Raw genomic sequence first — 25,068 nt, forward strand, 5'->3', positions numbered from 1 at the left:
GTGACATGTCCTGGTTTCAAGAGATATTTCACATAGATTTCCCTAAGTAAGCATGTCCCAATTTTCAGGAAAAAGTTGTACATTTCACCTACAGTTGAAGTCGGAAGTTTTACATACACTTAGATTGGAGTCATTAAAACTTGTTTTTCAACCACTCCACAAATATCTTGTTAAAAAACTATAGTTTTGACAATCGGATAGGACATCTACTTTGTGCATGACACAAGTAATTTTTCCAACAATTGTTTACGGACTGTATCACAATTCCAGTGGGTCAGAAGTTTACATACACTAACTTGACTGTGCCTTTAACATTTTATGGCTGCAGGGGCAGTATTGAGTAGCTTGGATGAAAGGTGCCCAATATCAAACGGCCTGCTCCTCAGTCATAGTTGCTAATATTTGCATATTATTATTAGTATTGGATAGAAAACACTCTGAATGATGTCTGTGAGTTTAAACGGCTTGGAAAATTACAGAAAATGATTTCATGGCTTTAGAAGCTTCTGATAGGCTAATTGACATCATTTGAGTCAATTGGAGGTGTACCTGTGGATGTATTTCAAGGCCTACCTTCAAACTCAGTGCCTCTTTGCTTGACATCACGGGAAAGAAATTAGACAAGACCTCAGAAAAATTATAGACTGGTTCATCCTTGGAAGCAATTTCCAAATGCCTGAAGGTACCACGTTCATCTGTACAAACAATAGTACGCAAGTATAAACACAATGGGATCATGCAGCCGTCATACTTCTCAAGATGGAGACGCGTTCTGTCTCCGAGAGATGAACTTCCTTTGGTGCGTCTTTTAGTTTACCTCCTCCACAGCATCCACTAAAACTCTGCTGCTGAGCCGGAGAGAGCTTCTTACATTTTTTGCATCAGCATTGTGTCATTGGGGCTGTGGTCTTGATTCCATTTTCCCTTAGATGGACCCTGCTTTTCCTGGCCACTTCTCATGAAATACGTTTTCTTTTCAGATATTCTCGTTGCCAGTGACCAGAAATCCCGCAATAATGACATACACCTGGTTTCTTTTTTGCTGAATGAATAATGTTGTTGGTTTCACTCGGAACCTGCACAACTCTGATACCCACGTCTCGTGGATGCTTAAAAGTTTTTGGTCATTCATCCAACTGTTTTGGAGATGCTGTTTTGTGTGATTACTGTCACTAGATGTTTATCTTTACTTCCTTTTACAGCCTGTGTTCGGTTTGGCCTAAGACATTGTTTGTGACTGCTGTCAGAATCTGTCGATGCAAAGCCAGACAGTACTGACCAGATGCTTGAAACCTGATCTGCCTTGCACAATTCAGTTTGAGGATAGATAGAGGGAACAGAGAAGCCACAGGTGGGGGTCACGTCTGACTTTTTCACCCATGCCTCCTCCTCTACTTTGAAATGGTTCTTTATATCAAAAAACAGTGAATTTAAAATCTATTTCATGCTCAAAAAGAGTTGTTCCGCCCTTTTCCAGAGTGGTTTTCTCACTTAACAATGGCATTACATTAATGTCAAAAGTTGTATATTTATTTAACTCTGCCAAAAAACTAACATCCTCTCAATGTCAACTGAGTTTATTTCCAGCAAACTTAACATGTGTAAATATTTGTATGAACATAACAAGATTCAACAACTGAGACAGAAACTGAACAATTTCCACAGACAAGTGACCAACAGAAATTGAATTATGTTTCCCTGAACAAAAGGGGGGTCAAAAGTAACAGTCAGTATCTGGTGTGGCCACCAGCTGCATTAAGTACTGCAGTGCATCTCCTCCTCATGGACTGCACCAGATTTGTCAGTTCTTGCTGTGAGATGTTACCCCACTCGTCCACCATTTATTTGAAAAGGCCAAATTGTATGTGTTATGCTGGGAGGTAGATGTTCAGTCTCCCCTGTCCTCAGCTTTTCTCCAGAGAATAAAGGAACAGGATGTAATTTATAGTCTGGGTTTGACCAATCAGAGGTCCTTGCAGTACAACTGGGCCAATGGCCAAATAAGAAGTATCCTGCTCCAGACTCAATGTACAGAAAGTAGCACACGTAGTTCAGGACTGACATTCCACAGATTCTAAACAGCTGTTGAACTGAAAACCAACTCCTACTTACATTGACAATTCCCTATTGACCAGTAGTTTTCTATTTAGTTTTTAGTACTCTTGTCCTCTCATACTCTGTGTTGTGTATTTATCTTCAAAATATTGTTTAGCAAGCTAGCTATAGAGTGAGTGGAAAAAGGTATTTGTTCCCCTGCTGATTTTGTACGTTTGCCCACTGACAAAGAAATGATCAGTCTATAATTTTAATGGTAGGTTTTATGTTAACAGAGAGACAGAATAACAACAAAAAAATCAAGAAAAACGCATGTCAAAAATGTTATAAATTGATTTGCATTTTAATGAGGGAAATAAGTATTTGACCCGCTCTCAATCAGAAAGATTTCAGGTAACGAGCTGAGATTAGCAGCACACTCTTAAAGGGAGTGCTCCTAATCTCAGTTTGTTACCTGTATAAAAGATACCTGTCCACAGAAGCAATCAATCAGATTCCAAACTCTCCACCACGGCCAAGACCAAAGAGCTCTCCAAGGATGTCAGGGACAGGATTGTAGACCTACACAAGGCTGGAATGGGCTACAAGACCATCGCCAAGCAGCTTGGTGAGAAGGTGACAACAGTTGGTACGATTATTCGCAAATGGAAAAAACACAAAAGAACTGTCAATCTCCCTTTGGCCTGGGGCTCCATGCAAGATCTCACCTCGTGGAGTTGCAATGATCATGAGAACGGGGAGGATCTTGTCAATGATCTCAAGGCAGCTGGGACCATAGTCACCAAGAAAATAATTGGTAACACACATCGCCGTGAAGGACTGAAATCCTGCAGCGCCCGCAAGGTCCCCCTGTTCAAGAAAGCACATATACATGCCTGTCTGAAGTTTGCCAATGGACATCTGAATGATTCAGAGGACAACTGGGTGAAAGTGTTGTGGTCAGATGAGACCAAAATGGAGCTCTTTGGCATCAACTCAACTTGCAGTGTTTGGAGAAGGAGGAATGCTGCCTATGACCCCAAGAACACCATCCCCATTGTCAAACATGGGGGTGTTTTTCTGCTAAGGACAACTTCACCACATCAAATGGACGATGGACGGGGCCATGCACCGTCAAATCTTGGGTGAGAACCTCCTTCCCTCAGCCAGGGCATTGAAAATGGGTTGTGGATGGGTATTCCAGCATGACAATGACCCAAAACACATGGCCAAGGCAACAAAGGAGTGGCTCTAGAAGAAGCACATTAACCTCTCTAGGGTATGTGGGATGCTAGCGTCCCATCTGGCCAACATCCAGTGAGGTTGCAGAGCGCCAAATTCAATTACAGAAATGCTCATTATAAAAATTCAGAAAACAAAACATATTTTACATAGGTTTAAAGATTAACTTCTTGTTAAACCAACCACAGTGTCATATTTATAAAACGCTTTTCGGCGAAAGCACACCTAGCCCAGAACATACCTAGCCCAGAACATAGCCCAGTTGACAAATTATTACAAACAGCAACCAGCCAAGCAGAAGCTTTACAAAACTCAGAAATAGAGAAAATGAATCCCTTACCTTTGATCTTCATATGGTGGCAATCAGAAGACATTCATTTCCTCAATAAATGTTCCTTTCGTACGATGAAGTCTCTTTATATCCAAAAACCTCAGTTTTGTTGGCGCGTTTTCTTCAATAATCCACAGGCTCAAACTCAGTCAAAACAATCAGACAAAAAAAATCCAAATTTTATCCGTAACGTTCATAGAAACATATCAAACGATGTATATATTCAATCCTCAGGTTGTTTTTTAGCCTAAATGATCTATAATATTACAACCGGACAATAACGTTGTCAATATAAAAGGTAAACAAGAAATTCAAATGCGCCTGAAAAAACTCTGCGTCACGTTAGGGTCCACTCGTTCAGACTGGTCTTACTCCCTCATAAGAATACAAGCCTGAAACGATTTCTAAAGACTTGACATCTAGTGGAAGGCATAGGAACTGCAAATGGAGTCCTAAGTCAATGGATACTGTAATGGCATTGAATAGAAAACTACAAAACCAAAATTCCGCCTGCTAAATCAGTTCTGTTATACTCAGACACTATTTGAACAGGTTTTGGAAACTTTAGAGTGTTTTCTATCCAAATCTACCAGTTATATGCATATCATATCTTCTGGGCCCGAGTAGCAGGCCGTTTAAATTGGGCATGCTTTTCATCCAAAATTCCAAATGCTGCCCCCTACTCTAGAGAGGTTAAGGTCCTGGAGTGGCCTAGCCAGTCTCCAGACCTTAATCCCATAGAAAATCTGTGGAGGCAGCTGAAGGTTCGAGTTGCCAAACGTCAGCCTCGAAACCTTAATGACTTGGAGAAGATCTGCAAAGAGGAGTGGGACAAAATCCATCCTGAGATGTGTGCCAACCTGATGGCCAACTACAAGAAACGTCTGACCTCTGTGATTGCCAACAAGGGTTTTGCCACCAAGTACTAAGTCATGTTTTGCAGGGGGGTCAAATACTTATTTCCATCATTAAAATGCAAATCAATTTATAACATTTTTGAAATGCGTTTTTCAGGATTTTTTTGTTATTCTGTCTCTCACTGTTCAAATAAACCTACCATTACAATTATAGACTGATCATTTCTTTGTCAGTGGGCAAACGTACAAAATCAGCAGGGGATCAAATACTTTTTTCCCTCACTGCATGTCTTAAGCTAAAGTGTACTGTTAGCTAGCTAGCTAAAGTTAGCTGGCTGGCTCCCATGCTGACTTTATTTGTTTCCCAGAGCCGGGTGCTGTTCTAGTTAGAGCCTAATGTAAGCTAGCTAACATTGAACATGGTCGGTTAGCTCCCAGCACTGTGGCATTGTTGTTTAACTAGCTAACGTTGGCTGTCTGGCTCATTAGCTAATGTTACGTGATGTGTGTACCACACCCATTGAATGTGTCAGTAAACGTCTGCAAAAAAGCGTAATGAAATTGTTGCCAGAAGAACTGGTTAGGCTGTTTTAATGTTATCCAGAGAGAAACAAATCATCGGCCAGAGCTTCAAGTGTGCACGAAAGTGAGTTTACAAGTTGATCAACTTTCAAAGCAGAATTACTTTCTCATTGATCCTCAAATGCAGTGTATGATATACAATTTTGTAGCTCTGAATCTCTACTTTTATCTAATGTAAAAAAACACAATTTCTAATTTTGCTACATAAGACCGAATCTAGGTGGTGAGTCACATATTTGAGAAGCGTTTGGCTGTACTAGAAAGTGTTAAACCTTTTTTGTAAGAACATAGTATTTGGAATTGATTTTAAGAAATGTAGCTAAATTAATTTGAGTGTTTATATTCCAAGAAAAAACCAAAATTATACATTGACAGACACTGCCTGATTCAGTAACACTGACCAAGGATTAGATGGAGGCAGATGTTATAGGAAAAGCCATGAGAGTATAGCTGAGGGAAAGGTGGGAAGTATCTGGGCAACTACAGTACCTTTTTTATTTAGCGAGAAGAAAATAGGAGAATAAGAAATAGTATAAAAGTTTTGTTAATAAAGTTGGCACTGTACAATGTGACTTAGTACGTTACTAAGTGACAGAGTGAAGACCAAAATAATCCTAACATTTCCACACCCTAATTGTAAGCTAACCAATTCCCAAACAGATACAAAAATCGCATTGATTTATCAAGACCAGTCCCCATGCTTGTCTCAGAGCAGCGGGTAAGCAACAACATGTTCACTTTATTCTTAAAAAGACTCCAGCACAGAGAAGAGAAAGGAGTCCTAAATAATTAAAAAGAGCGATTGAATTCACAAATGCATCTACCGTGGTATTCCATTTCCAGCGAGACTATTCACGCCAATGACTCACTGATGGTTGAAGATGAAGAGCGATCGGCAATCTGGAATCTGCTGGCATCACTGCACAACATCAACATCACTCTAATCACAGTCAGAAGACAGTTGAAGAAACTTGAGCGGACTCGTCATTAAAACAAATTCAGGACATTAACCATGCGTGTTCTCTTGTTTTGTACTGTTCTATAGTTTCGACCCAATGGTTTGTCTGACAAACAAAGACCTTTGCGTGCTGCAAAACCAGTTCGGATTTAAGTATAACTTTTGTATGACTCACGTCTTTAGTGAGAGGTCTAATCAAAATCAAATCACATTTTTATTGGTCACATACACATGGCTGGCAGATGTTATTGCGAGTGTAGCGAAATGCTTGTGCTTCTAGTTCCGTCAGTGCAGCAATATCTAACAAGTATTCTAACAATTCCACAACTGCCTAATACACACAATCTAAGTAAAGGAATGGAATAAAAATATATACATATAAATATATGGATGAGCAATGACCTAGCGGGATAGGCTAAATGGAATAGATGGTATAAAATACAGTATATACATATGAGATGAGTAATGCAAGATATGTAAACATTATTAAAGTGTCATTATTAAAGTGACCGAAGATTTGAAGTCTGTATGTAGGCAGTAGCCTCACTGTGTTAGTGATGGCTGTTCAACAGTCTGATGGCCTTGAGATATAAGCTATTTTTCAGTCTCTCGGTCACAGCTTTGATACACCTGTACTGACCTTGCCTTCTGGATGTTAGCGGGGTGAACAGGCAGTGGCTCGGGTGGTTGTTGTCCTTGATGATCTTTTTGGCCTTCCTGTGACATTGGGTGCTGTAGGTGTCCTGGAGGGAAGGTAGCTTGCCCCCGGTGATGCGTTGTGCCGACCGCACCACCCTCTGGAGAGCCCTGTGGTTATGGGCGGTGTATTTGTCATAGCAGTTTTAATATTGAATCATTTCTGCCCTCCGAATTCATTATATAAATAAGCCCATGTGCACCTTCACCACAGCATGTCGGCTAAAGCAATTGAATTAATTAACAATTGAACGTTTTTAATATTGTGATAGTGAAGAGCAAAATAATCCTAACATTTCCAAATAAAAATCTGATTGATTTATCAAGACCAGTCCCCATGCCATGTCATTCAGTGATATTTATTCCCATGTGCCATGGAATCGGTACAGCAAAAATCTCTTCCCAACTATTTTGCAATCTATATTGCACAGCTCTGAATTTGTTGGTCCTTAAAGAGCAACTGCCTTTAAAAAAGTACCGACTCCCTTTGAAAACAGCATGTGGCATCGAGTGAGTCAGGAACAGTTATTCTAGTGTCAAAATTGACTACAAAGTATAAATAGTATAATTTAGTAATTAAATTTCTCCTCAAAATGAGATTTTTGGAATATCCGTGCATCACAACAGGTAAATTAAGGCTGGGTTTTGATTTAACGATGTACATAGCTGCGGTGATTGCCCTCTATCCAATAGCATAGACAGTGAGACAGACCTGCCCAGCAGCCCGAATTTGTTTACATAAGACAACACGTCACATGTTTATTTATTCGTTAAATGTAAAATTGCACAACTAAAACATCCTCAGCAAAAAGGTCAAACTTATTTTCAAATTTCTTGAGTTATCTTACATTTATTCTGGGGATTTTGAGGACGTGAAATAGGCTACAGTGTCTCATGGGGGGCAGACATCCTTAACCAAATGCGGAATTGGTCAGGAAACACACCTCCAAGACTGAAATCTCGTTTTTTTAAATTAATGAACAACAGAAAAACACGTGCCAATCGACATGTTCAGTAGTTCTTTAAATACTTTTTTAAGCTTAACCGGATTTGTTTATTTTTTGCTTGGTGCAGAGAATCCAAACATATCCACTTGTCATCCAGGCCACTCGAGAAACTGCAGGAATCACTCTCAAATGAGGGGTCTGCTTGCAGCCCATTTTTATAGGCATTCATAATGAATTGCAGATTCTGTTGAGCTCATTAAAGATGATTACGAGATGAGTTTCTCGATTTGTATTTATTTTTGTAACACAACACTATGGGTAAAAATAGACACAAGGAAAGCGTAGTCCCACAAGACCCACTTCAGAGAGGAAGAGCTATGCATGGAGATGTTTGTTTTTTTATCTGTGGAAAAGGGGGAAATAAGGATGTGGAGATAAATGCATTTGCGGAATTTGAATCAATCTTCATGTGATGTTATTTAAAAAGTAACTGTCCGGTGTTTCCAGATTTCTATGAAATATGACCTATAATTAATTAAAATACGAGTGAAATAGTTATTTCCCAAAAAGGATAAGTACGTTAAAAATCAGCTTTTCTGTGTTGGAATGGTGTGGGTGTACCCCAAAAACAGAATGGTGTGGGCATATACCGGTCATAAAAAAAATATGAATACCAGTAGACCACTGATTGGCCATCATCCTCCTCTGAGGAAAGCGCAAGCATTTTTGAAATGGTCTGTTTCAGATACAAGTTTGAGGTGGGATTTTAAGTGGGTTGTTTTTTCTCCAATGTATCTTTTAGAAACAAATACTACAGTATATAGGATGAGCCAATAACATTATGCGTTAACAGAATATAGTATTTTAAAAGTGAGATATTCAAAGGACAGTTACTCTAACGCAACCTTAAATTCTGAATTTGAATCATGGTTGCAAATTCCACATCAACTTGTAGCATGTCATCAAATGCTACAGTTTTAACAGCTTCTCCTTGTAAAAATGTGCACTCTTCCTACTTTATCTTAACGGAGAACCGAATTGCCTTCGTTCATATCTTTATTGATTCTTAAAGAGGTACATAGTCCAATGAGACAGATTTTGCATGCTTCATACAGTGCTTTCAGAAAGTATTCCTCCTTGACTTTAATTATATTTTTGTTTTACATTGCAGCCTTATTCTAAAATGTATTAAATATTATTTTTTTTCTCAGGAATCGACACACAATAATGACAAAGCGAAAACAGGTCTTTATACATTTTTGCAACAAAAAAAAAATACAAATAAAAACTGATACCTTATAAGAATTCAGACTCAAAATTAAGCTCAGTTGCATCCTGTTTCCATTGATCATCCTTGAGATGTTACTACAACTTGGAGTCCACCTGTGGTTAATTCAATTGATTGGACATTATCAGGAAAAACACAAACTTGTCTATATAACGTCCCATAGTTGAAAGTGCATGTCAGAGCAAAAGCCAAGCCATGAGGTCAAAGGAGTTGCCATAGAGCTCCGGGACAAGATTGTGTCAAGGCACAGATCTGGAGAAGGGAGAAGGGTACCAAGACTCTTTCTAGAGCTGGCCGCCTGGCCAAACTGAGCAATCGAGGAAGAAGGACCTTGGTTAGGGAGGTGACCAAGTATCCAATGGTAACTCTGACAGAGCTCCTCTGTGGAGATGGGAGAACCTTCCAGAAAGCCAACCAGCTCTGCAGCACTCCACCAATCAGGCCTTTATGGTAGAGTAGCCAGACGGAAGCCACTCCTCCGTAAAGGGCACATGACAGCTTGTGTGGAGTTTGCCGAAAGGCACCTAAAGAAACAAGATTCTCTGGTCTAAACCAAGATTGAACTCTTTGGCCTGAATGCCAAACGTCATATCTGGAGGAAAGCTGGCACCATCCACAAAATGTGGAAAAAGTCATGGGGTCTGAATACTTTCCGAAGGCACTGTATGTCTTTCTCTTCTGATTTCCCTTCTTTCATATCTCTATTTAGACAGATGAGAGGGACGAATTGTTAGAAGTGGTGGATATTCTTTATACAGATTTAGATTACATTTCTCCCACCCTCTCTCAAATCTGCATGCAGCTCTTACTGTACTGTATATACCAGAATGCTTATTTATCCAACATGAGCACAACGCTCATATACATTTCCCAGTTTCCTTCCTTGACTGTAGACTCCCACTTGGGTTGCTTATTGCTGCCCAGTGCATACATGCGGAGCAGTGGCATAGCTACACTGTTTGTATTCGGTCATGTTTCCGGTCACCTTGCCCTGGTTAAAAGCAGTGGTTCGCGCGATGCTTCGGGAAAGTCGTATTCGTGGTCGAAATGATGGTGAATTGACATTGCTCTTACAGTATATTCAGTAGTTCCTCCCGACTGTATGTAATGAAACCTAAGATTACCTGGGGTACCAATGTAAGAAATAACACGTAAAAAAACTAAATATTGCATAGTTTCCTAGGAACGTGAAGCGAGGCAGCCATCTCTGTCGGGACCGGACCTATTAGGGATAACCAAAGGGTTATGTTGATAGGTGTCATAATTCTGTCCTGCTTGAGCATTCTAAATGTAACGAGTACTTTTGTTCGTCAGGGAAAATGTAAAGAGTAAAAAGTAAATTATTTTATTCAGGAATGTAGTGGAGTAAAAAAATAAAAGCTGTCACAAATATAAAAAGTAAAGTACAGATACTTTTAAGTACTACTTAAGTAGATTTTTGGCTATTTTTCAGTCTCTCGGTCCCGGCTTTGATGCACCTGTACTGACCTCACCTTTTGGATGGTAGCAGGGTGAACAGGCAGTGGCTTGGGTGGTTGTTGTCCTTGATGATTTTTTTGGACTTCCTGTGACATCGGGTGCTGTAGGTGTCCTGGAGGGCATGTAGTTTGCCCCCGGTGATGCGTTGTGCGGACCGCACCACCCTCTGGAGAGCCTTGCATTTGAGGGCGGTGCAGTTGCCGTACCAAGCCGACAGGATGTTCTCAATGGAGCATCTGTAAAAAGTTTGTGGGTTTTAGGTGACAAGCCAAATTTCTTCAGCCTCCCGAGGTTGAAAACGCGCTGTTGCACCTTCTTCACTACACTCTCTGTGTGTGTGGACAATTTCAGTGTGTCTGTGATGTGTATGCCGAGGAACTTAAAACCTTCCACCTTCTCCACTACTGTCCCGTCGATGTGGATAGGGGGGTGCTCCTTCTGCTGTTTCCTGAAGTTCACAATTTGTTTTGTTGACATTGAGTGAGAGGTTGTTTTCCTGACACCACACTCCAAGTGCCCTCACCTCCTCCCTGTAGGCTGACTCGTTGTTGTTGGTAATCATGCCCACTACCGTTGTGTCGTCTGCAAACTTGATGATTGAGCTAAGGACCCTGGGACTTAACACCTCCCTCTGCAACTGGATTCTGGACTTCCTCACGGGCCGTCCCCCGGGGCGGTAAGGGTAGACAATAACATGTCTGCCATGCTGGTGCTCAACATGGGGGCCCCTCAGGGGTGCATGCTTAGTCCCCTCCTGTACTCCTTGTTCACCCATGGCTGAGTGGCCAAGCACGACTCCAACACCATCATTAAGTTTGCCGACGACACAGCGGTGGTAGGCCTGATCACCGACAGCCTATAGGGAGAAGGTCAGAGACCTGGAAGTGTGGTGCCAGGACAACGTGATCAAGACTAAGGAGATGATAGTGGACGGCCGAGCAAGCCCCCATTCTCATCGACAAGGCTGTAGTGGAGCAGGTTGAGAGCTTTAAATTCCTTGGTGTCCACATCACGGTCTAAACACACCAAGACAGTCGTGAAGAAGGTATGACAACACCTATTCCCCCTCAGGAGGCTGAAAAGATTTGGCATGGGTTCTCAGATCCTCAAGAAGTTCTACAGTTGCACCATCGAGAGCATCCTGACTGTTTGCATCACCGCCTGGTATGGCAACTGCTCGGCCTCCGACCGCTACAGATGGTAGTGAGTACAGCTCAGTACATCACTGGGGCCAAGCTTCCTGCAATCCAGGACCTCTATACCAGACAGGAAGGCCCTAAAAATTGTCAAAGAGTCCCGCCACCCTAGTCATAGACTGTTCTCTCTGCTACCGCATGGCAAGCGGAGTTCCAAGTCTGTCCAAAAGGCTTCTTAACAGCTTCTACCCCAAGCCATAAGACTGCTGAACAGCTCATCAAATGGCTACCCAGACTATTTTTTTATGCTTCTGCTACTCAATGATTTATCTATGCATAGTCACTTTACCCCTACCTACATATACATATTATCTTGACTAACCTGTACCCCCGCACATTGACTCGGTTCCGGTGCCCCCTGTGTATATAGCCCAGACTATAAACTTTAGTTGATTTAGTAAATATTTTTATTAAAACTGCAATGTTGGTGAAGGGCGTGTAAAGTAAGCATTTCACGGTATGGTCTACACCTGTTGTATTCGTTGCATGTGACGATTTGATTTGAAGACAACTGGAATAATGGGCCAGCCACTCTTATAACACCTGGGCCAGCACATGTGAAACACCTTCCCACTAATGAGATGGCAACCAGCACAGGTGTAACACAAACTGACTAACAAGGTGACACCAATCAGTGCTCACAACATGCTAATGAGCTATACATGCTAAAGTCCAACCTCAAAACATAAATAGAAAAACCAAAGCCTGTCACACCTTCCTCCTTAAGACAACAATATCTTATATTTTTGTTGGACAAGTTTGCTCACCACCAACAGAAAACAACTTTAATTTTACAACATAATCAACTTAAATGTGTCGCTACTTATGTGTCGCCTACTCCAATATAAACATGGCATCTATTGGCTGTCAACAATTGAATATAAGACAATATACAAACTTGTTTCCCTTTTTTTCTATAGTTGCCTAAAACTCACAAGTTTCGGAAACTTATCACCAATACTGAAAAACATTAAGTCAGAGCAACATAATGGCTAAATACAAAACACAAAAGGTTTTGCCCACCCGAGAGACAATCACAACCAAGTTGTCCTTACCACAGACATGTCTAATTTTCAAGAGGAAACTCTTGCAATATACATAGTAACTTTCCTCTCATGAGTCCTCAGTCATGCTCTAGTACATTTGTCTAATCTGAGAAGAAGCTCTGATATTCTAAAAGCAATGCAATAATCTCGCTTTTTTTTCCTACAGAGACAAGTGTGCCAAAAAGACATCAAGGTTTTCGAGAATCTCAGAGTTACTCAAATATCTAACCAGTACAGGGTGTATTGGGCTTTCCTCGTACTCTTGAGGAAGACTATAGTCAGCAGAGACAGCAGTGGCCACAAGCACATCATCACTACCGGTTTCCACTGACTTCGTCACCCGATCCTAGCAGGTGAAGTATGATTTCAACATGTTGACATGACATAGCCAGGTTATTTTTCCCTGCGCTCCGGTCTGGCGATGATATAATCCAGATTACCATTTTTTTTCCACTATGAGGTAAGTGCCTGAACTGCGAGCCTGCAACGGTGACTCCAGAACGAGCAACGAAACCAAGACTTGGTCACCGACATCGAAAGTGCGGTTTTGGGCTTTCCTATCATACCAAACTTTAATTTTCATTTGCACCCTCTCCAGATTCTCACTGGAAAACTCATAGGCGTGGTGCAATGTGTATCGGAAAAGGCTAACGTGCTTCAACAGACTTGGTCCTGCTTTTAAGATATCGCCCTGCAACGACCTCTCTCTCAGCAAACTCAAAGGACATCTGACATGATGTCCAAACACGAGTTTATTCGGACTAAAAGCGAGAGTTTTCTGAACAACCTCTCGTGCTGCATTCAGCACAAGAGGGACCCCTTCATCACAGTTTTGCTCAAACTCAAAGCAGTAAGCTCTAAACATGGGTTATACTGACTGCACGTGCGGAAGTCCAAACGTTAAAAATAATTTCACTAGGGCTTTTAACAATAGTGGGAGCTTTGATTTTCCTCCGTGGAATGGCCTCAGGGAAACAAGTGGCAACACGTGATGGTTAAGAGAAACTGGTTACCACTCTTGGCTTTGGGCAAACACAGTCCACCCGAACCCAGCTGAAAGGTTTGTCAAAAGCAGGAATATGCTGCAAAGGTGCAACTGATACAGCTTGGTTCACTTTCATTGCAAACACGACAGGATTTACAGTAAGCCACAAAATCCTGTTTCGGACCAGGCCAGAAGAAGTTATGCAAAATACGGTCATACGTTTTGTTGACTCCAAGATCGTCTGCCATACTACCATTGTGAGCCAACCTAAGTATCTCTTTTTGAAGTGTAACTGGAATGACAATTTGAGATACACTGGACCAGTAGTCTTGCCCAGAAGGGCGCGAGAACACCATTTCCTCATTAGAACACTATCTCTTATAAAACCCACACAAACTTCATAAACTCCTCTGGATGTATCTCAGCAAAAAGAGGGGAGGGGGAAACATCTTTACTCTTTTCAGCAATCAGCTGCTTCCTAGACATCGCTCACCTTTGGGGTTTTCAAAGGAGAGGTCATCTCAGGAAGTTTAGCGAAATCAGGATCGCCCACAAACATCTCGGACAGATCGACCATCGTGGAATCACTCTCATTCTCCTCAACACAAGACTTGCTCCCAGCGACTTTCTTAGACCTAGCACGTGTAACGGCACACACTGGAAACACTCTCGGGTACTTTTCCAATAACCCATCAGGTTCTTCTACTCTGGGTTCCTAGCCAAATTGTTTTCCAAAATAAATGAGACCCCCTTCACCTGTAGACTTGGCCTCACTCCAACGACAACGGAACCAGAAATAGGATCAGACTCGAGTTCCACGTTATACAAAGAAACTTCCATGCACCCTTCTCCATGCCTTGTTCGGACACACTGTAACCAGTTGCTGAAGTGTCAGACAAAATATATCCTCCAGAATGAAGGACTGGGCTGCCCCAGTGTCTCGCAGTATGTTCACCGGCTGCTCAACAACATTGCCACTCTGCTTCGACATTAATTAATTAGTCTGACACAAAGGGTTCATACATATCTGATCCAAAAATCTTGTTTCAGAAATACCCCAATCTCAACCATAGACTTGACAGGCTGGAATGCTTCCACAAGAAGAAAGCGATCTCTCTCTCTCTCTCTCTCATTTTTTTGTTTCAACTTGGGACACAGAGATAGCTTGTCCTTTCTCACAGCAGTAATGACAATCAGGCAGATATGAAAAAACAGTTTTCTGCAGATCTCTTTGGGCACTATAGAAATTGACTGAAATATTGCAGTAGGAGGTGATTTCTCTGGATTATTTTTTTGCGTAGGGATAACTACTGTGTGCTTTATTTGTGAACACAAACTCATTTGCAAGAACTGCAGCTTTCTCAAGAGAGATCCTTGTGCTCATAAATGTAGGTCACAACCCCTCCGTGAAGGCAATTCTTGAACTGCTTGAGAAGTATGAGAGTCTTTAATTGCTCAAGGTCCCTGATGTCTTGAGAACCACACCGATTTAAAAAGACATGCTTGTTCTCTTGCGAACTCAACATGGCTTTGTGATTCTGTCTTTTGTCATTTCTGGAACTGTTCTCTGTATGCCTCTAGGACCACCTCGTAAGCCCAAAGGACAGAAGTTTAACAGTATCATAATCTGAACTCTGGTCAAGAGAAAGTGGTGCACACTTTCTGAGCGTTTCCCACAATAACACTTTGGAGGAACACTGACCAAATCCACATTTGTTGCTGACAGGTATATAAAATTGAGTACACAGGCATGCAATCTCCATAGATAAACATTGGCATTAGAATGGCCTGTACTGGGGCGGCAGGTGGCCGAGTGGTTAGAGCGTTGGACTGAAACCGAAAGGTTGAAAGATCGAATCCCTGAGCTGGGATAAACCTGTCGTTCTGCCCCTGAATTTGTTAAGAATTTGTTCTTTACTGACTTGCCTAGTTAAATAAAGATACATTTAAAAAAAAATACAAATAAATAACCTGAAGAGCTTTCAACAAGTCAGTTTGCTAAATTTCTGCCCTGCTAGAGCTGTCCCGGTCAACTGTAAGTGCTGTTAATGTGAAGTGGGAATGTCTAGGAAGCAGCAACGGCTCAGCCACGAAGTGGTAGGCCACACAAGCTCACCGAACGGGACCTCCAAGTGCTGAAGCACGTAGCTCGCTAAAATTGTCAATGTTCCAACATCTAGCGGAAAGCCTTCTCAGAAGAGTTGAGGCTTTTACAGCAGCAAAGGGGGAACTCCATATTAATGCTCATGATTTTGGAGTGAGACATTCGATGAGCAGGTGTCCACATACACTACATGACCAGAAGTATCTGTCGGCCATTTCAGGGATGTGGCAATCCGCTCAAACAGAGTAAAATATACATCCACCTCCTTTTCGTTGAAAGGCGGTACAAGTCAGCTTCGACCAAGTTCCAGTGTGCAGGATGGCCTGACTGGATTCGGAGTGCTTACAGATCTCCCTTTGTAACGCTTCCAGCTCCATATTTTTTTTTTAACAGAATGGCACGCGCACATTCTTGTTTGGCTGCACGCTCATGTTATCTTTCCCTGTGCTCCAACTTTAATTTATGTTGCCCGCATCTCTCCTCACGATCTCTTTCCTTGTGCTCGAGCCCTAATTTCTGTTGTTCAAGCTCAAATTTGTGTTGCTCCAGCTTTGCCCTTAGTGGCACGTCTACAAGATGTACTCGACTACCCGTATCGCCCTTTTCACCAACCTCCACTCCGGGAAGGATTTCCTCCTCCACCAAAGCAGTACCGATGAACTCGGACTACTGCTTTTGCATCGCCAAATGTCACCTTGATGTCATAATGCTTTGAAATGACGAGCAGATTCGCCTTTCTACATTTATACAATATCTCCCATGTAGGGTTTTCCACAAATACTTCCAACAAGTACATGGCTTTATTTTATTAGCCTGTTTGCTTATACAACTTTCAAAATTATTTCACCAATCTTATAACCCCTCAAGGTGGAGGTCAGCGACAAACTACTGAAACGTGTATTTATATCTGGGGACAACAGAGCTTCAGAGTAGATGACTAGAGCGACTACCATACTCATGGGAAACAGTATCCCAGACGAGCCCCAGTTTTTATGTTCTCCAGCAAGAAAACCAAATAATGTCGCTTCAAGAAGGTGGAACTAACAAAGTGTCACTAACAACCAAAACAGTTGGGGTTTAAGGACGGATTCTGAAAGACACTCATGGGGGTGTCCACTAAAAGTTGACGTTTAGAAAAAAAGAAAAGAAAACACAAGAAACACCAAACTTAACGACAGGAAGCAAACTGAAAAGGCAGAGCGAAGCAAAAACAGGGAAAATCAAATAAAGGATTGTTTGTCTAGACCTCAAAATAGGGAGCGCCAACTAAAGACGTTAACCCGCCACATCTCGCAAAAAAAGTGGAGCACTGGGCCAGCCACTCTTAAAAAGCTACTGGGCCAGCACAGGTGAAACACCTTCCCACGAAAAGAGAAGGCAACCATCACAGGTGTAACACATACTGACGAACGAGGTGACACCAATCGGTGCACCCGCACATGCTAACGAGCTAAAGTCCACCCTCAAAACATAAATGGAAAAACCAAACCCTGTAACAGGACATCTTGTAAATTCGGAGGTGTATTGAACACAAACAATAAAATAAATTCTATGACCACTGAAATCATGTGTTCAAGTTACTGAAAATGATACTTACTACAGTGTACCCACAATTTTGTTTTTTTTAAGCACAGTCTAAGATTTCCTGCTGTTCAATGGTCAGTCAATTCATAATATTGATACGTTTAAAAAATAATAGATACATTCCTTATGAACAAGGAACAATTTACCCTATCATTCACCCCTCTCGTCACCACAGATCTATTTTGAGAAGTTTCTGACTAGTCAGGTTTAGATTTTGAGCCATGCTTTTGTGCCCCCACAACTTTTTTAAGTATGTTTTACATTTTGTTTCCTATTCAATGACCCTTGGGTCTTGATGCCCTAGTCAAGAAAACAAACAGCTCAATATAAATCTATGATTAAGGGATAGTTAAATCCACAATTTGGGTTCAATTATTCTTACCTTGAGTTGTGTCTGTAGGCCAGTAGTGACAGTATCCACAATAATCTGTTTACTTTTGCCACAGCCAAGAGTTAGCATGATTAGCATTGTCCCCAAAAAATCTGTATTCCATGGTACCAGTGTTAGCATAGCTGCACTGCAAGCCTAAAGACACAACTCAAGGTAAGAGGAATTTGACCCAAACATACATTTTGGCTGAACTATCCCTTTAACGTGCAAGAAAAATATATATTGTTTTAATAAATCCCCTATGCATTCCGAAACAGTGTCTGTATCCTCATGGTGTGTGCACAGCAGGGTTGTGCTCAAATATTTTTTTTTTGTTGAAATTCAAATTTAATTGGCCACATCACACAGAACATGAAGTTTCATTGAATCTGACAGGTCACTCTTCCAGATACCAAAGAATATTGCTTTTCTCTGGATTTTTTGTAATATACTATTTTTAAGCTTAGTCATTAGAATAGCAATTTATTTCCACCAACCATTTCATTTGTTTGGCTTCTTTGTGAAGGCTTTAGGGTGAACTTGAGGGTTAAACTAATGCATTCTGGAAAATGTACTATTTCTTTTTAAAATCTGTTTTATATACACCCCCAGGAGGAATATGACACTTTTTGTAACCATTTCTGACAAACAAACACATAGATATGGTCATTTTCACATTTTCATACAGTTTTTGAATGTTTGGGAATTACGAACACTAAGGCATTTGTGAAAATTCTACAGCAATATGGAGTGGGAAACAGCCATGCGTTATGAGATTATGGACCGGAGTCTACGCAGACCGGTGAGCCATAACCAATCAGAGCTACGGTAGGCATATATGCAAACAAGCCATTTGCCATTAATCACTTTGAACTGGACTGTGTGTTTACAGGCAGTTGCAACAACGTGACTTTAGATCATTAGAACACATTTGGCAAAAGCCACAAAATACACTTTAATTGATTTCTGCAAATGTGTAGCTAAATGCCACGGGAGTCCTCTTACGTTTGGGAACTTTACAGTCCTATTGATCAAACAACTAAATAAAGGTAGACTATATTTCCCTATATACACATCAACAACAAAAAGATCAACAACTAATGCGATCCAGGGCAAGATGAGCTCAAATCTAACTTTAGATAAACCCTCTAAGTTTTTCAGCTAGTTTGGCCATCAAAATTGCACGGATAGCCTGCTCGCCCTTCTGCAGCTTGCTGCCAATGTCCCAACCAAGCACCCAAGCTAACTGGCTAACGTTGGCTAGCTTGCTAGCTAGCTACTTCCAGACACAAATTAGAGAACACCTCACTGACCATTTTACTCACCCTAGCAAAGCTGGTTAGGTTGTTTACATGTCACTATATCACCAAAGCCCCATATACTACCCACCACTCCATATACCACACACCACTCCATATACCACACACCACTACCAACTTATTGCCTACCTCCCTACTCTTCTACATTTGCACACACTGTACATAGATCTTTCTATTTTTCTTTTATTTTGTGTTATTGACTGTATGTTTGTTTATGTGTAACTATTTGTTGTTTTTGTCGCACTGCTATGCTTTATCTTGGCCAGGTCGCAGCTGTAAATGAGAACTTGTTCTCAACTGGCCTTCCTTTAAAAAGACAAGTATAATGTAAGATGCCAGTTTCAATATGTAACCCAGGGTTTCGCAAACTTTGTCCTGGGCAATCTCACTACATAGCTGACAGGATAAGTGGATGGTACATGTTCTGATGGATGATATATGATATATTACAATACATAGATGGAACTGCAATTACCCTGAGTTGATGGGAGACTTACAGTGCCTTGCGAAAGTATTCGGCCCACTTGAACTTTGCGACCTTTTGCCACATTTCAGGCTTCAAACATAAAGATATAAAACTGTATTTTTTTGTGAAGAATCAACAACAAGTAGGACACAATCATGAAGTGGAACGACATTTATTGGATATTTCAAACTTTTTTAACAAATCAAAAACTGAAAAATTGGGCGTGCAAAATTATTCAGCCACTTTACTTTCAGTGCAGCAAACTCTCTCCAGAAGTTCAGTGAGGATCTCTGAATGATCCAATGTTGACCTAAATGACTAATGATGATAAATACAATCCACCTGTGTGTAATCAAGTCTCCGTATAAATGCACCTGCACTGTGATAGTCTCAGAGGTCCGTTAAAAGCGCAGAGAGCATCATGAAGAACAAGGAACACACCAGGCAGGTCCGAGATACTGTTGTGAAGAAGTTTAAAGCCGGATTTGGATACAAAAAGATTTCCCAAGCTTTAAACATCCCAAGGAGCACTGTGCAAGCGATAATATTGAAATGGAAGGAGTATCAGACCACTACAAATCTACCAAGACCTGGCCGTCCCTCTAAACTTTCAGCTCATACAAGGAGAAGACTGATCAGAGATGCAGCCAAGAGGCCCATGATAACTCTGGATGAACTGCAGAGATCTACAGCTGAGGTGGGAGACTCTGTCCATAGGACAACAATCAGTCGTATATTGCACAAATCTGGCCTTTATGGAAGAGTGGCAAGAAGAAAGCCATTTCTTAAAGATATCCATAAAAAGTGTCGTTTAAAGTTTGCCACAAGCCACCTGGGAGACACACCAAACATGTGGAAGAAGGTGCTCTGGTCAGATGAAACCAAAATTGAACTTTTTGCAACAATGCAAAACGTTATGTTTGGCGTAAAAGCAACACAGCTGAACACACCATCCCCACTGTCAAACATGGTGGTGGCAGCATCATGGTTTTGGCCTGCTTTTCTTCAGCAGGGACAGGGAAGATGGTTAAAATTGATGGGAAGATGGATGGAGCCAAATACAGGACCATTCTGGAAGAAAACCTGATGGAGTCTGCAAAAGACCTTAGACTGGGACGGAGATGTGTCTTCCAACAAGACAATGATCCAAAACATAAAGCAAAATCTACAATGGAATGGTTCAAAAATAAACATATCCAGCTGTTAGAATGGCCAAGTCAAAGTCCAGACCTGAATCCAATCGAGAATCTGTGGAAAGAACTGAAAACTGCTGTTCACAAATGCTCTCCATCCAACCTCACTGAGCTCGAGCTGTTTTGCAAGGAGGAAGGGGAAAAAATTTCAGTCTCTCGATGTGCAAAACTGATAGAGACATACCCCAAGCGACTTACAGCTGTAATCGCAGCAAAAGGTGGCGCTACAAAGTATTAACTTAAGGGGGCTGAATAATTTTGCACGCCCAATTTTTCAGTTTTTGATTTGTTAAAAAAGTTTGAAATATCCAATAAATGTCGTTCCACTTCATGATTGTGTCCCACTTGTTGTTGATTCTTCACAAAAAAATACAGTTTTATATCTTTATGTTTGACACCTGAAATGTGGCAAAAGGTCGCAAAGTTCAAGGGGGCCGAATACTTTCGCAAGGCACTGTAAGTTTTAAAAAGATTTGGAGTATTGAAGGATGGGATGGGATGGAGAATGTCAAGGGAGAGGACAGAATAAGAGAGAGAATGAAAATGACATTTTCGGAGGGCCTTCCACACCGGTGTGTGTGTGTGATTATTTTGACTTGCTTCCACAGATGGCATAGTGACAAAATTGACCACGAAGTGTAAATAGGATAATTTTGGTCAGTCTCATCTAAAACAAAGTTTGGAACATCCGTCCGTCACAATGGGTATTTGAAGGTTGGGTTTTGATGATGTCCATTTGCCCACTATCCAATTGCATAGACAATGAAACAGACCCGCCCAGCAGCTCCAACTTTGTTCACACAACACAACACATTTGCTTACACAAGACAAATCAACGCACATTTTTATACTAGAGATATGCTGCACCAAACCATCATCCCAGGAACCCTAGACCCACTCCAATTTGCATACCGCCCCAACAGATCCACAGATGATGCAATCTCTATTGTAATAACAATAGGGGGGCTATATACAGGTAGCACCGGTTAGTTGAGGTAGTATGCACATGTAGGTAGAGTTAAATAAAGTGACTATGCATAGATGACAACAGAGTGGCAGTGGTGTGGAGGGGGAGGGGGGGGGGGGCAATGTGAATAGTATTTGACTAGATGAATGACCAGCTTTACAAAGCATTTCACGGTTACAGACGTTAGTGCTACGGGTCGGTAGTCATTTAGGCTGGGTTCCTTAGTGTTCTTGGGCACAGGCACTATGGTGGTCTGCTTGAAACATGTTGGTATTACAGACTCAGACAGGGAGAGTTTGAAAATGTCAGTGAAGACACTTGCCAGTTGTTCAGAACATGTGTACATGTTCTGGTATTCCGTCTGGCCCTGCGGCCATGTGAATGTTGACCTGTTTAGAGGTATTACTCACATCGGCTGCGGAGAGTGTGATCACACAGTCGTCCGGAACAGCTCTCATGCATGTTTCAGTGTTACTTGCCTCGAAGCGAGCATGGAAGTTATTTAGCGTGTCACTGAGCAGCTCACTGGGCAGCTCTCGGCTGTGCTTCCCTTTGTAGTGGGTAATAGTTTGCTGCCCCATCCGACGAGCGTGGAGCCGGTGTAGTACGATTCGATCTTAGTTCTATATCGACGATTTAACTGTTTCTTATAGGCTTCCGGGTTAGAGTCCCGCTCCTTGAAAGCGGCGGCTCTACCCTTTAGCTCAGTGTGAATATTGCCTGTAATCCATGGCTTCTGGTTGGGGTATGTACATACAGTCACTGTGGGGATGACGTTATCGATGCACTTATTGATAAAGCCAGTGACTGATGTGGTGAACTCCTCAATGCCACCGGAAGAATCCTGGAACATATTCCAGTCTGTGCTAGCAAAACAGTCCTCTAGTTTAGCATCTGCTTCATCTGACCACTTTTTTTTATAGACCGAGTCACTGGTGCTTCCTGCTTTCATTTTAGCTTGTAAGCAGGAATCAGGAGGATAGAGTTGTGGTCGGATTTATCAAATGGAGGGCGAGGGAGGGCTTAGATTTAAGTTTCCCTGCATTAAAGTCTCCGGCCACTAGGAGTGCTGCCTCTGGGTGAGTGGTTTCCTGTTTGTTTATTTCCTTATACAGCTGTGCGGTCTTAGTGCCAGCATCTGTCTGTGGTGGTAAATAAACAGCCACGAAAAGTATACCTGAAAACTCTCTAGGCAAGTAGTGTGGCCTGCAATTTATTACAATATACTACTTCAGGTGAGCAAAATCTAGAGACTTCCTTAGAGCTGTTGTTTACAAATATGCACAGACCCCCCCCCCCCCCGCCCCCCTCGTGTGTGCTGTTCTATCCTGCTGGTGCAGCGTGTATCCCGCTAGCTGAATATCCATGTCGTCATTCAGCCACGATTCCATGAAACATGGGATATTACAGTTTTTGATGTCCCGTTTGTAGAATATTTGTGATCGTGCCTCGTCTAGTTTATTGTCCAATGATTGCACGTTGGCGAGTAGTACTTACGGTAACGGCAGCTTTCCCACTCGCATTTTCCGGGTCCTGACCAGGCATCCGGCTCTTAGCCACTCGTCGCCTGATCCTCACAAGGCACCCCAATCTCTTTCCGCAAAATCTCTGTTTCTTTCTCCAGTGAATAACGGGAATGTGGGCCTGTTTCTCGTGTTTTTTGGGTATATCCTTCCAGTCTGATTCATTAACGAAAAATTATTAGTCCAATTCGAGGTGAGTAGTCACTGTTCTGATGAAGCTCTTTTCAGTCATAAGAGACAGTAGCAGCAACATTATGTACGAAATAAGTTACAAACAAAATATCACGGTTGGTTAATAAAACGGCAGCCATCCCCTCCGGCGCCATATTCAGATGAATACTCTGATATTCTATATTAAGAGTAATCTATTCAAATATACATCTTGTACATAAAACATAAAATATATATACATCTAAAATATTGTTGCAACAATAGATTCTCTGGACAAACTTATAACGAATGATCAAGGAAAACATCACCTTTATGCAAATATTTAAAGTTATTATTTCATTATAAACTGGGTGGTTCGAGCCCTGAATGCTGATTGTCTGATAGCCGTGACATATCGGACCAATACCACGTATGTCAAAACATTTATTTTTACTGCTCTAATTACATTGATAACCACTTTATAATAGCATTAAGGCACCTTGGGGGTTTGTGATATATGGACAATACACCACAGCAAAGGGCTGTGTCCAGGCACTCCGTGTTGCGTTGTGCATAAGAACAGCTCTTAGCCGTGGTATATTGTCCATATACCACACCCCCTCAGGCCTTATTGATGAATTATACCATGGAATTGTTGAATACTCGTTTCTGATTAGCTTGAAGGGCATTCTAGAGCATACATTATTTTCCTATAACGCATGGTATATCAGCACGGTAGATTTCAATAGCTATACTTAATTCTTACATGTTCTATGTTTGAGCTGCTTTTGAAAGCAAAAGTCGAATTGAAAACATTAGTGGCATTATTGAATTTGATTTTCACAACAGCAAGCTAGGACTGATTGTTTGGTTAGCTAAACAAGCAAATCTGTTTTAGTTACCAAGGCAACTAATGTCAGTACTGTAGCTATCTACACTGAACAAAGGGGGTGCTGAGGAGTATTTCTGACTGTAATAAAGTCATTTGGTGGGGAAAAACTCAATCTGATTGGCTGGGCCTGGCTCTCCAGTGGGTGGGCCTGGCTGCCAAGTGGGTGGTCCTATGCCCTCCAAGGCCACCCATGACTGCACCCCTGCCCAATCATGTGAACTCCATAGACTAGGGCCTAATGACTTTATTTCAATTAACTGATTTCCTTAAATGAAATCGTTGACATTGTTGAATGTTGCGTTTTATATTTTTGTTCAGTATAGTAAACTTGCTAGCTACTTCAGTGGATGTTGAACACATTTCTAGCAGCAAATGTGTTAAATTATAGCAATGGTATAAAAGGGATAATCAATGAGGGGCTCTATGAATTCTCTGGAAAATAATGCAACTCTGTGGAAGGCCAATTCACATTCCACGTTGTAGCCCCTTGTCGATTATCCCTTAAGGGTGACAGCGTTTTAACGACTTTGCAAATATGAAACAAACAGACTCATAATATCAGTACAAAATAAAAAATTCAAAGTTTATGCTACAAAACGTTATAAGAAGTTTTATTTGCCTCAAAATTCCATGACATACACTAAGGCATTCTTGGCGGTCCAAAACATATTTCTATCAGGTTGTTAATCACAGCTGGCCTGGTACATTGTTTGCTGCCTCCATACGAGACACACTGTTTCACTTATAAAGACTCAATATTTTGGGCAAAAATGGACTAATTTAACTTGGGAATGTCTGGGAAAGGCTGGGAAATGGGAAATGGCAATACAATCAAACTAGCAAGGGCAGTGATCACAAG

General features: G+C 41.4%; 1 long non-coding RNA gene across 1 annotated transcript in view; it reads left to right on the forward strand.

Annotated features, from left to right (window-relative positions):
- LOC149985555 (uncharacterized) overlaps positions 1-25,068 on the forward strand; it is a 512,847-nt gene that overhangs the window by 482,095 nt on the left and 5,684 nt on the right. The window contains exon 3 of the long non-coding RNA XR_016495641.1: positions 5,890-13,009. This is a non-coding gene — a long non-coding RNA (uncharacterized LOC149985555). The remainder of the gene's footprint in view (positions 1-5,889; positions 13,010-25,068) is intronic.

Source organism: Oncorhynchus mykiss, chromosome 1 (assembly GCF_057628025.1).
Source record: "Oncorhynchus mykiss isolate SJ-2025 chromosome 1, ASM5762802v1, whole genome shotgun sequence".
Lineage (NCBI taxonomy): Eukaryota > Metazoa > Chordata > Actinopteri > Salmoniformes > Salmonidae > Oncorhynchus > Oncorhynchus mykiss.